At 36.9% G+C, this 12,500-nt stretch overlaps 1 long non-coding RNA gene across 1 annotated transcript; it reads left to right on the top strand.

Annotated features, from left to right (window-relative positions):
- The first annotated feature begins 1,353 nt into the window (after positions 1-1,353).
- LOC130904798 (uncharacterized) lies at positions 1,354-10,691 on the top strand. Its single transcript, XR_009060908.1, has 3 exons — positions 1,354-1,495; positions 2,565-2,627; positions 9,943-10,691. It is a non-coding gene; the product is annotated as an uncharacterized LOC130904798 (long non-coding RNA).
- The last annotated feature ends 1,809 nt before the right edge of the window (positions 10,692-12,500 follow it).

Below are 12,500 nucleotides of genomic sequence, written 5' to 3'. Positions count from 1 at the left end.
GTTTTGTTTGTTTTTTGCTTTGTTTTTAGCAGAGACCCTAGACTGGTTCCAAAGCCAATCGCAATTTGTAGGGTACATTTATACAAACAACCATTGAGTCGCTGAAGTAGCAAGAGGAAAACTGCTCTCGCACTGGGAGGACATTAGGGTTGCTAAACGGAATCATCCTGTATTCAGAAACAACAGAAGGTGTCTCTTATTGAGCTTCCATGGGACGTGGACGTGGGACGAACGAATACTAGAATAGTGCTTTACAATATACAGGGAAACACATTCCTCCATCTATCCTGCTTTTTGACCAAACGAGTTGACGGAACAATGACATTACGAAATCCCACTCATCTCATTGGTCGAGGTCCTGTCGCTAACGGAAGACAGCATAAGAGGTTATAAGAGGTTTGAGTGAAGTCAAATTCATTATATTTGGAGTGATCATTTGTGAAAATGTAATTGCAGAGGGGACTCTGAACGCACCTAAACTGTAAAAAAAATAAATAAATATATATATATATATATATATATATATATATATATATATATATATATATATATATATATATATATATATATATATATATATATATATATATATATATATATATATATATATACATACATATATATATATATATATATATATATACATACAGTATATACTTTTCCTGAGAGTTTGTTTGCACTAATTTTTTTTAAACACACACACACACATCAGGACCTTAAGCATTAAACTATACAATGGTAAATTTAGCTGTACAAATTTAATTCTAGTATATTTTGTATTAAAAATAAATTGGTGATAATTGTTTTTCAATGTGCTGATATAACTCAAATATGTACCTAATTAATTCAGCTTTGAGTAAAATGATTTTAATATTATTGTATTTTTTTTTTTTTTTTTTTTCACTTTTCGCATACAGAAAAATAATTAAAGGGTGACTGTTATCTGGTCGGTCGGCTCTACCAATGAAGTGTCCCTTATATTTCACCTAACATGCTGCCAGTACAGACATAATACATGAAATTGATTTATATTTGTAAACCCTGCTGTCATGCTATAAATATGAAGTATCAGATCATGTTTGGCGGTTTTTTGGGTTTTTTTTTTTTTTTAATTACTCTATGAACAAGATATATAGGCGGCTTTGGTTTGCTGTGCTGACGAACAATGTCGTGATAGTTGTTTTTAGAACAGAACTTCGCAGCAGGCTCTGTTTGCCTCCTAGTTCTGCCAGCCAGATCTAACCCTTCCTTGATCCCAGCTAATCCTTCGAGCTAATCTTCTCCACCAGGAGTCACAGCCAAGGAGGAGACAGGAGTAGTTCAATTGTTACACCACAGACTTTTGCCTTTTTAGGTCCAGGCTTTTGATGGGAGCGGAGGTCTCACTTCTCTAACCACAGGGAGATCCTTGGGGTAGGACCATGTGCACCACAATGATGGTCCTTACTAGCATCGGTCTCATTCTACGACATAGATTCTCCAGTAAAATCAATCCGTAAGTATTAGCGACTAGTAGTATCATAGGGAAAATGGTGTTTGGGACAAAATACTGATATAATATACTATGCTATAGTTAGGATTAAAAAAAAAAGGCTTATTTTAATATCATGACTCTTTTTTGGGAAATCAATCAGGGCAAATAACAGGCACATGAATTGCATCGGCCCTAGAAAATATTTTTCAATTTGAGTCATTATGATCATGCGCACCAAAGTGATATATTTACATGAACTGAAATTCCTGTTGGCACCCTTTGTTGTTTGAGTTCCTAGTATGAATACTTCACAATTTTTACTTCTCGGTATTCTCCATATAATGTCAACACTGCATATCTACTGAAACACCATAAAACATTTCAAGTTCTACAAATGATCAAGCTCCTAGTGCTTTTTTTTTTTTCATTTAAAATGTATATGGTTTATGCAAAATAGGGATTAATCACAGCTTTCAGTATGCCCAATATCAAGCTACCGTTATATTATGATAATGCTGCATTTAATTGCAATTCTCTCCTGTCATCTGATTAGGCATTGTAGGAAATAAGCAAAGTTCACTATTGCGCTCCATGTGGCTATTTATCGACAGGCATTATTTGTTTTACATTTTATGTGCAGAGTATCTTGGCAGACCAAAAGCATGAATGACTTATAAAGTAAAATGGGTAGATTTTTTTTTTCATTAGAAGCTGTCACCTCAGGAACATTAGAACAATGAAAGTCGATGTCTATCAAAGGACAGGCAGCTACATTTTACGAGATAATGCACCCACATAGTAATTTTAGTTCCCTGTAATTATTTTAGAATTTATTGTGCACTTTAATGTGACGCTCAGGTTACACCATTCGATTACTTAATAATAGGTCTTAAGTAACAAATTGCAACCTTATCAGCTTATAGGCTTACTCAACCACTTACACACTGCATTGTATGGATGTTTGTGCAAATGAATGTTTTATAGCCATCAATTCTTCAAAGAATATACAATATAAGTTTTTTCACTTAATGTAAAAGCAGTGTTTTAGCTATTGATGTTGAAAATATTATCTTCATACCATCGGATGCAGGCAGATGGAGGAAGAGGTGCCATATGTGAAGAGCAACCAAGCAGCAGACGATCATAAATGACAGTGAGTATCAAATACGGAGTCAGGAACGAGCAATCGTAGTATTTCATTGAAATTAGCGTTGAAACAATGTAAAATATGAAATTCTTTAAAATTAATTAACAATGCAGAACTAGGGTTGGAAGTGGGTAAAAACAAAAACAAGCAGCAAAGAGAGTTCAGGAATACATTGTTATTAGGAGTGGGGGTTGGGGAAGGGGTTCAGGAGGGGCTCCAGACAAGGGCAGAAAGTAGAGCAGTGGCGCATGTTAGTGAGGCACAGATGCATAAAGAGCTAAGAGTGCAAAGATGCCTGTCCCACATTTTGCTTTTACGCACTGGCTGCAATTCTACCAACACTAAATGATTCAAAGGCTGAACAACAATCCATCATCACTTCGGAGGGTTATTACAAATACATTGCCTTCCACATCTGCAGCTGTAGGAAATGTGATACATAACAAGTATTAATGCACCTAGGAATTTGAGGTTATAAATATATTTACATGGATATTTGAGAAACAAAAGACAGGTTTTTATTCCTAAAATGATATTTTAAGAAAATAAAATGACTAATTGGATCTAGAAATACCAATGTTATATCATTGCTAAGTCATTTCTTAGTAAATGTCCTACCTCCAGTACTGTATGCTAAAAGAGCATGCATTTTTAAGCAGGACGTCTGAGTATGTGCATTGTATATTGCCCGATGTAAAAATTTTAACACCTACGCCAAATGGCACGGTGTGTGTTACCCAGGGGTGAAAGTGGGCGGGAACAGTCAGGAACGCAGTTCCGGTATAACATTCAGGGCCGGAACGTTGTTCCGGTATACGGTGCTTTGATCCCCAAAATATGACGGCAACTGTCCGAACGCTATGGAAAAAAAAAATACAAAGCTGCCACACATGCATTTCATCTCCAAGATGCAAAGTCTACCAACATCAGATTTACAAACACAAGTATTAACAACAAGCATAGTAAAGTGCTTGTGTAGCGTAATCCGTTTCCACCGATATTTATCATTTATTTTATTCCACGGACAGCATGGACGTTTCCCCAGCTGCTGCAGTTATCTGAGTCTGACGATGACGAGTCACGTCAATGTGCAAATACATGCCGCAAAGCAAAACGCCTGGACTCATTTATCCGTTCAATTGGCTGACATACTGATATGTGATCACCAGAGATAGTAAGCTCTGATTGGTTCAAACATGCATGTTTTCTGAAACAGCAAAAAGAAAAAAAAAGGGGCCAATTCAACAGAAAATGGATCATTTATTCTTAGTCTTTTTATTTTTATTATCTTTTTTACATGGCAAGGTGCACTTTGAGATTTGTTTTTCAAATGTAAAGTGCGTTATAAATAAAATGTATTATTATTATCTTTAATTTTAATATACACCCCATGTTCTTAAGTAGCTAAAATTGAGATTTGGCATTTAGTATGTGAGGAAATGAGAGAAAATAAATAATTAGGAGATGGCGGTTGGGGTCATACCGTAGTTGTTTTTGTTAACTTTTATATTGCAAATCATTGAAAAAATACTGAATGAAAATCGGTTTTTGTATGTGTTATAGAATAACTGACCAAAACAGTTTCTTTGCATTTAAGTAGTTTTGCCCCCATCCAAAAGAAAAAATAAAAATAAATAAATAAAATTTCTGCCTCCGTGGCGACCTTTACGTCGGGGAGTTCCGGCAAGAAATTCTAACCACTTTCACCCCTGGTGTTACCTGTTATCTTTTATTATTGATTTGGCTTTCCACTATGACAAGATGCTGACATGGTTCCTGTCCTGCACCAAGCTTATCCCTGGAAAAACTAAAACATTCGGAAATCAACACACTCTGGGGCCAAATTCCATCCACCAAAATAACACTAGTCCCCACAGAGTGGTGAGAGTTTACTTCCAAAATTTCAGAACGGAAAGAAGGGTGTAGCCTGCCAACCATGCTGACCTTAAGCGAACACTGCAGCTTGGACATGTTTCAACACAACCTTGTTGACTGACCCGCGATAACTTACCCTCCAGGCTTTATAAGTGAAACGTCATCCTTCAACAGTATGTGACTATCAAGGGGAGGCTATGTATTGTTTTTACTCGTATATTAATCTTAATAGCAACAATATGTCCTGTTTCATCCTTGTTACTTTTAAGATCTGAAAGGAAGATAAGAAAACTATAATCAGCTTTTTGCCCGAGAAAGTGAAGATGTGGCACATTTCACCGAGACAGAACCCACATCCTCGACTGTGCTGCTCATCCCACTAATACATGCTCCTTAAACATCTATTTTAAATATTTTATATAGTGCTTGGTGTAATCCCCTGTGGTAACTTCAACGTTCACATTTGTTGTAAGTCACAGAAAGAACACACCACACAAACACCATGTTGACTTCATGCTGTCAGAATGCCAAATTACATAGCAAAACGAAAATCCCACAAAGATTGAATATCGCAAATCAAGGGAAAATAGGCTTGTTCTTGAGGTATTATTTTCCTACCTAGCAGTTTTTTTACCTGCTTCAAGCATTTCTCCTCCTTAAAAAAGTCATGATAAGGCATTACAACTTAGGCTTACAACAATTTATTTAGATTTCCTCAACTGTTTAACTTTCACAAGAAAATACCATCATTGTGTAGTTGTAGGTAGAAAACAAAGGGACAAAAGTTTGATCATCAGAGGGAGTTTTGATGCTAGCTATCATGTATTGACTAAATAAATAAACAAATAAATAAATAAAGACCTGTTCTACTGGGGGGTAAAGAAAATTGTCCTCATTTTTTAAATCAGCGTTTCAGGAGTAATTCAACATTAATGAAAACATGATCACAATTTTAAAATTACTCCTCTCCTGGCCAAAAAAGTAAATAATCATACTGTTGAACTATGGTTGAGATGGGAAAAAATTACCGTAGTAGCCATAATCAATTAAAAATGACAGTAAAGCATAAGTAGCCATAATTCAATTAATGTCCTATGGCAAAACTTAAATGTTCTTGCCACAAGCCTTATTGCACAAACGATGGAAAGAAAGTTAAACATTTTAAACCACATTAAATATAATTATTTTATTTTATTTGTGTACAATATCTCTGATTGGTGAGTCTCAAGTGTACTGTTCTAGTATATACTTAGTCCTCAATGAAAATAGATAAATGGTAATGCTATTAATGGTTATGTTGGGGTCTTTCTTTACAGCTCTAGAAATATTTATCATTAAGGGTTGTTGATTTTCTTCGTCTACCCGTTGGGCGAGTCCAACGTCTATTGGAATGTTTTTCTTCTTCAGTTTTCAAATGGGTATGATGGTTATGGCAAATATTTAAAAAATAGCTCCGGGGGAGTTTCCATTATCCCTGTCTGCCTCATAATTGTTTGTCACCCCCGTGCTGCCCATTTATTTAACTTTGAATGTAGTCTTGACAGGCAGAACACAAATGTGAAATCGCCCTATTTTCGTACTTTGTCTAATCTAGTCAGGGTTTCTAACGGTATTAGCAAATCTCATTTAATGTTTTTTATTGCCACTTTTCATGCCACTTTAAACTAATTTTATGCCCATGCCAAACTGCACATAGTTTCAAACACACCAATTGTAAGTAGAGTTGTCCGATCATAACTTTTTAACCGATATCCCGATACTGTCCAACACCAAAAATCCCATACCAATATATGCGGTCGTGGACTTAAAATATTATGGTCAATATTCAATAGACATTCTGTGAAAAATAAGAGAACAACTTCAACTGCAATTATGGCAAAAGCACCTAAATATTGCACCACTATATTCATTGTTTAATTCAAAATAGTGCAAACATCAGTTTTTTGGATTAGGTGCAAAGTGCCAAAAACGCACTGCCATATCACATATGGCTCACACAGTGCTTCTGGCTCATAATAACAACAAAGGCACTCAGTTTCTGTCCAGTGAACAAGGTATGTATTGAGTTTATAATTCATTATTTTTCAGTCATTTATCATTTATTTAGTTTTTGCACCATGAATGCAAATGATCTGCTCACAAAAAAAATCCCAAGCATCTTGGTTTCGAGACATCTAATGGTCAGTAAGCATAACTGCTCTGCCAAGCTGTGACCAAACCTTGTACAAAGGCAAAAGGCATTTACTTTGAAGGCAACATGTATATTGGCCCAAAACCAATTATTAAAAACCGATGTCGATATTAGACCGATATTAGGGGTGTACACAAAAATCTCGGTTCGGTACGTACCTCGGTTTTGAGGTCATGGTTCGGTTCATTTTCGGTACAGTAAGAAAACAAAATGCAAAATATAAATGTGCAAGTTGTTTATTACACACCTTTGTGCTTTCAACAATAGGAACATTAGCCTATACAAATCTAGAATTCTGCTCAAAAGGTATCGGGTATTTAAAGATAATCCAACAACAATTTGCCTTTCAGACCCCGCATATTGGTCAGCTTTCTTTCTGAAAGAAAAAAGAAAAAAGAAGTCCTGTGTTAAAGAGAAAAGCAATCCCAATGACAAAGATTTTAACATGTATTTTACAAATGAAATGCCTTAATGAATCATTTTTTTTTCTTATGAACGGTTTTCAAAAGCTTTATTGGTGGATTTTCTCAAGTTAAAGCGCCACACAGAAATTAATAAATTTAATTGTGAAAGCAGGAGCTGTATATTATTTTTATTATTTAATTACAGGTGTTTTAGCTCATTTCAATTTATTTTATTTAAATGGGCTGCTATTTATTTTATTATGTGTTTATATTTTACAAATGTGATGTAGTATTAATTTATATTGTATATTTTATGTTGTATAACTTTAATTCCTATGTGAATATTAGTTCCTACTTGTTTTGTTGTGGTAGGAGGGTTTTGTATTGAACATGGGGCCGTGTTGGTTATCATTATAGCAGAGAAGACAGCAGTAAATCAACAAAGACAAGTCTGTGCCCCGATCTACCACTCAAGAGATCTGATGGACTCAAAAATGGGTTACGATTGCATATTAGTTTGAAAATCGACCGGATCCACCGTATTTTTACACGAGTGACTTCCGGTCTGCCCGAGCCTAGCTAATAGTATTGACGCAGGAGGGCCGCGTCTTGCGTCAAATAATAAACTCTGCCGTTCTTTTCTCGTGCGTTGCGTTGACCCGCTTCTGGAACGCGTCTAACACGCGGCCGCACAGCAACTGATGTGCATTGGCTGATTTTACGTCCGCGTTTCACTGCGTTCTCGCGGCGGCCACATTGTCGCGCCATTCACGTTTCTGGGTTGTACTGTCCTACCGTGTTGGTCCTCATTATAGTAGAGAAGACGGAGTAAATATAATCTACACAAAGAAACTGTGTGAAAAAAACTGTTAAAATGCTTTTATCGCCCAATGTTATTGGCTATCCTATCATATCAAACAACTCTAATTGTAAGCGTTAAACAATAATATTATTACTAATTAAAAAATGCAACTTAACACAACAAACAGCTTAATGCAACTTCTGTTCCAGTGAGAACACAAGGCTCCGGAAGGCCATATGTGCATGCATGGACGAGAGCTTGGAGAGGAACAATAGCAGCCGATAGGTATTACCTTCAGCCCTAAAATTAGCAAGCAGAGTAGCAAGTAGCAAGCTACCTGTACATAAGATCGATTCCTGAGCTTACGATAATGTGACTCTTATAGGAAGCATAAACACCCATAGTCTCACACAAACTCAACCAGCAAAATGAGATTATAATCATGAAAAAAACTAGACATCACCTAAGGGGGGACTTTGTACATATGCTTTAGTTCCTCTCTTTTTCCCCCAAACTCTGTTTCAACGCTCTGTCTCCGTGCGCCGGCCATAAGAAGCAGTCAACGGCAAAACACTCAGTTTATTCCCCGCCCCCTTCTCACCGCGCCCTCCCCCCAAAAAAAACATAACCTCTCTCTGACAACTTCTCTGCACCCACTCACACGCATAATCAAAATTATATTCATATGAATAAATTATGGAGTTGTGTGATGATGACTTTTTAACCGATAACCAATATCTCCGTATTGTCCAACTCCAAAAATCCGATGCCAATATCAAACCGATACCGATATACACAGTAGTAAACTTAAGATATTATGGCTAATTGCCTCTTATATAGCTAGTACCATCTTAGTTTGGAGCCATCTAATGGTCAGTAAGCATAACTGCTGTGTTAAGCTGTGACCAGCCCTTGTACAAAGGCAGAAGGCTTCTACAACACAACTCTGTTAAATTATGTAAAAATAGTTTTTTTAACCGTCAAGTTTACATAATTTTTATTGCCTTGACTATTTAGTTTAATGCTTTTTAATACTTTTAAAGGTCTGAATTTTGACAATATTTATTTAATGACTTTTAATGCTTTTTTAATGACCTGTGTCTGCATCAGGTGAAAGAGTGTCTTGGACAAGGTTTTGTTAAGTTTGTGGATATGCCTGTGCTTTGGAAAGAATGCAGGATGCTTTGGTTAAGGGAGTGAACACTGTCTACCCCTTCCAAACCAATATGTATGCTTTTTTGCATCTCCTTTGAAAGTGGTGGTTTGTTTGCGTAGCTCCTCTTTTACTGCAAGTGTGATTTGCCTGGGTATGAGTACTGTAAGTAAGCCTTTCACTTGATCACTCACATCCATGTGTGACCAACGGCCATCAATCCCCAACTGTTGGATGAATTTTCAAAATATAACAAGGATGATAAGAATTATACGTTAAATGAATGGACTTATACAATGTTCCAAAAGGTTTGGTGCACTTTGTTTACATGATTATGAATGCAATACATTGACATCGCCCTTAGCTGAGTTGTGTATCAGTCAGCCTGTGCCTCATGTGCTCACATGCAAGATCAGTCGTGTATACCCTGCCACAAAACATGCGGCGTAGAAAATGGGTGCTTTTTGTCTGTGAAATTAAAACTCTTTCTCTCTATGCTAGCCCATCTGTATTGGTGCAGACGGGTCTACAAAATTCCAAATGTGCAGAGCAGTGTGAGCTGGCACGAAAATACGTTTGCGTTGCCTTTTGCGCTGAAACACATGGGCGCAGTCTACGAAAATAGGAGCCTTAAAGTTATTTTTTGTTTTACAAAACACACTACACCTGTTTCAATATTGTTGCTCAAATAAAAATGGTCTCTATTGCGTTTCAGATCCAAATATACAGTAAATACACAATGAATACATTTTGAGCTGTTGGTCTCTAACCCCGTATAATTCTACTGATGGTAAACCAAATGTTTGCCTCTGGTATCAAGATTGATATGGTCAGATCATGTAGAAACTATTCTTTCAATATTTTCTCGTTTTCTCTCATTGTGCTGATTCGGACAGGTCTGCACATGGTGGTTCATACCAAGATTCCATCAAGGAGTGAAGAAACAAAATAGTGGGAGAGAAAGAACTGACGCTGTTTTCATCTGCCCTGCACACTCTCGCTATTCTGCGACAAAGAATGGAGAGAAAGGGAATTTGGGCTGAATTCCAGTTTGAAGATAGCATGTTCTGTGTTCTCTTGCCAGATTAAGCTGCTTAGATTTACACAGTGACCTTAATTGTTGTTTGATTTAGTTTTCCTTCACTGTATGAAAGTGTTAAAAGCAAGAGCTCAAGCAAAACATGTAGAGTATTGTGCCTCCTTGCAAAAAAAAATGATACTTTATTACTTCCTTTCTTCAAGCACAGATGTTAAGATGTTTTTCATGTACTCATGAAGAAAGCTCTGATGCTCTTTTTAAGGAATTAAGTGACCTAAATTCTTGAGAAATTGACAAATGAAATATCAGCCAGTAAAATATCATAAGATTAATTGTCCTGTTGCCTCAAAATTTGTTTACTTTTTTTTTTTTTTTTTTTTTAAAGTACGTCTGTGGTGTGCCGTAAAGCATCTACATATGTGAAGCTCATGGCAAGGAAAGGAGTACAAACAGCGGGAAGGTCAGCTCATATTACCAAAGGAATGCAGTATAGTTGAAGAACATTGTAGATCAGGGGTCACCAACCCTTTTGAAACTAAGAGCTAATACTTGGGTCATTAATGTGAAGAGCTACTAATTTCATACATTCTGTACTTCTATGGGCACCTGGTTGAGCGAAGATTGAACTGTTAAAAACTGTAAACTGGTAAGATAGGTTATCTTAAAATAATATTAAAATAATAATAATAATTAATGTAAACATTTTTTTAAAACTATACTAAACATATTTGGGGAAAATGGATGTTTAACTCATCTTTACAGGTGTAAAGTTGCCCAACTTTTGTTTCTAATGAGGCTTAAATTTGAGTTATTTAAGTTAAGCACATTGGTCAACTCCTGTGCTAATAGGTGTATTTAAAACTTAAAATATATAATCATTTTGGCATTTAAATACATTAAAACAAAATGCGATTTAACTATGGACTGCATGTGATTAATCTTTTAATTGTTTGATGGCACTTACAGAAGCGTCACATCCCACTAGGCAAACCAGGCAATTGCCTAGGGCCCCCAGCCAGCAGGGGCCCCCAGAGGGCCAACAGATTTAGCACACGCAGCTTTACTGCACTGTCGCAGCGACAACTGCAACAGTGCCAGTGAAAGCCTTGTGTCTGAGTTCCCTGAAGGGGCCCCTTTATTCGCTCTACACTCCCCCCAACCCCTCACGTGACTCAGAGTGAGGGTGAGTGGCGATTTGGCTTTTTTTTTAAATTGGTGTATATCCAAAATGAAGAGAAGTTATCTTTCTGGAAGCAACAAAAGAAAGAATAAAAAAACAGAAGAGAAAAGGAAGCAAGACAGCGGTGAGTGTACTATGTTACTGTAGTGTTATGTCCTAATATAGTAGAAGCCGGGCACTTTGAGTGTACTAAAAAGCGCTCTATGAGACCGAGGTGTTATTATACTTTTATTGAATATGTTATTACTCAAAGTCCAACTGTCCCCCTTACTTGCACACGCTCGAAGGGCCCCATGTTGCTTATTGCCTGAGGCCCCCAGGGACCCTTGCTACACCTCTGGGCACAAGTATCAAAATTTGCTAAAATTATGGGACAGAAAAATATCAAGGATTGCTTTTTTTTCTTTTTACTTTATTTTCCCATATTATCTTTTCGCCACAAGATGGCAGGATGGGACTTAATTGTCTAAAGTGCTACTTTTTTGTGTTTGACTTTGATTACTTTGATATGTGGGATTGCCTGTGAAGACAGCAATGAGAGAGGATGTATCCGCATATCGATGGAAATTAAAGGTTTTGGCTAAAAGACAACTTATTCTCCGGTAATTCGTCCTACGAATGCAACGTTGAGCTACAACCACCTCAACAGGTTATGGGCCCGTGAGTCATTCGAAGGTAAAGTCAGTTTCCACCGTGTAGAAGTTTGCGAAGGACAGCGTGCTCACGGACTGCTGATTAGCGGAAAAAGCTAACAAGCAACATGGATCCACGAGGAACAAGTAGGTTACCTCGACTGGCATTTGACGGAGATGAAGCCAAATATGAACTCTGGGAAACTAAAATGTTGGGACATTTTCATCTAATCGGGCTAAAGAATACAGTGCTGGTAGGACCAAACACTGAAGCCGAGAGAGAAAATGATGAAATGAAAAATGCGGACGCCTATGCTGAAATGATACAACTTCTTGATGATAAAAGCCTCTCGTTAATAATGAGAGATGCGCCAAATGACGGTAGAAAAGCTCTGAAAATATTAAGAGAATATTATGCTGGGAAGGGAAAACCCAGGATTATAAATTTGTACACCATGCTAACATCTCTTCAAAAGGGAAACGAAGAAAGCATAGTGGACTACATAATAAGAGCTGAGACCGCCATCACAGCATTGCGAAATGCAGGTGAAACATTGGGAGCTGGTCTACTTATCGCAATGGTCTTGAAGGGGGTGCCAGAAA

The sequence above is a fragment of the Corythoichthys intestinalis genome, chromosome 16, assembly GCF_030265065.1.
Source record: "Corythoichthys intestinalis isolate RoL2023-P3 chromosome 16, ASM3026506v1, whole genome shotgun sequence".
Lineage (NCBI taxonomy): Eukaryota > Metazoa > Chordata > Actinopteri > Syngnathiformes > Syngnathidae > Corythoichthys > Corythoichthys intestinalis.
Note: the sequence above shows the minus strand (reverse complement) of the source record. Positions and strands in the feature narration are given on the sequence as shown.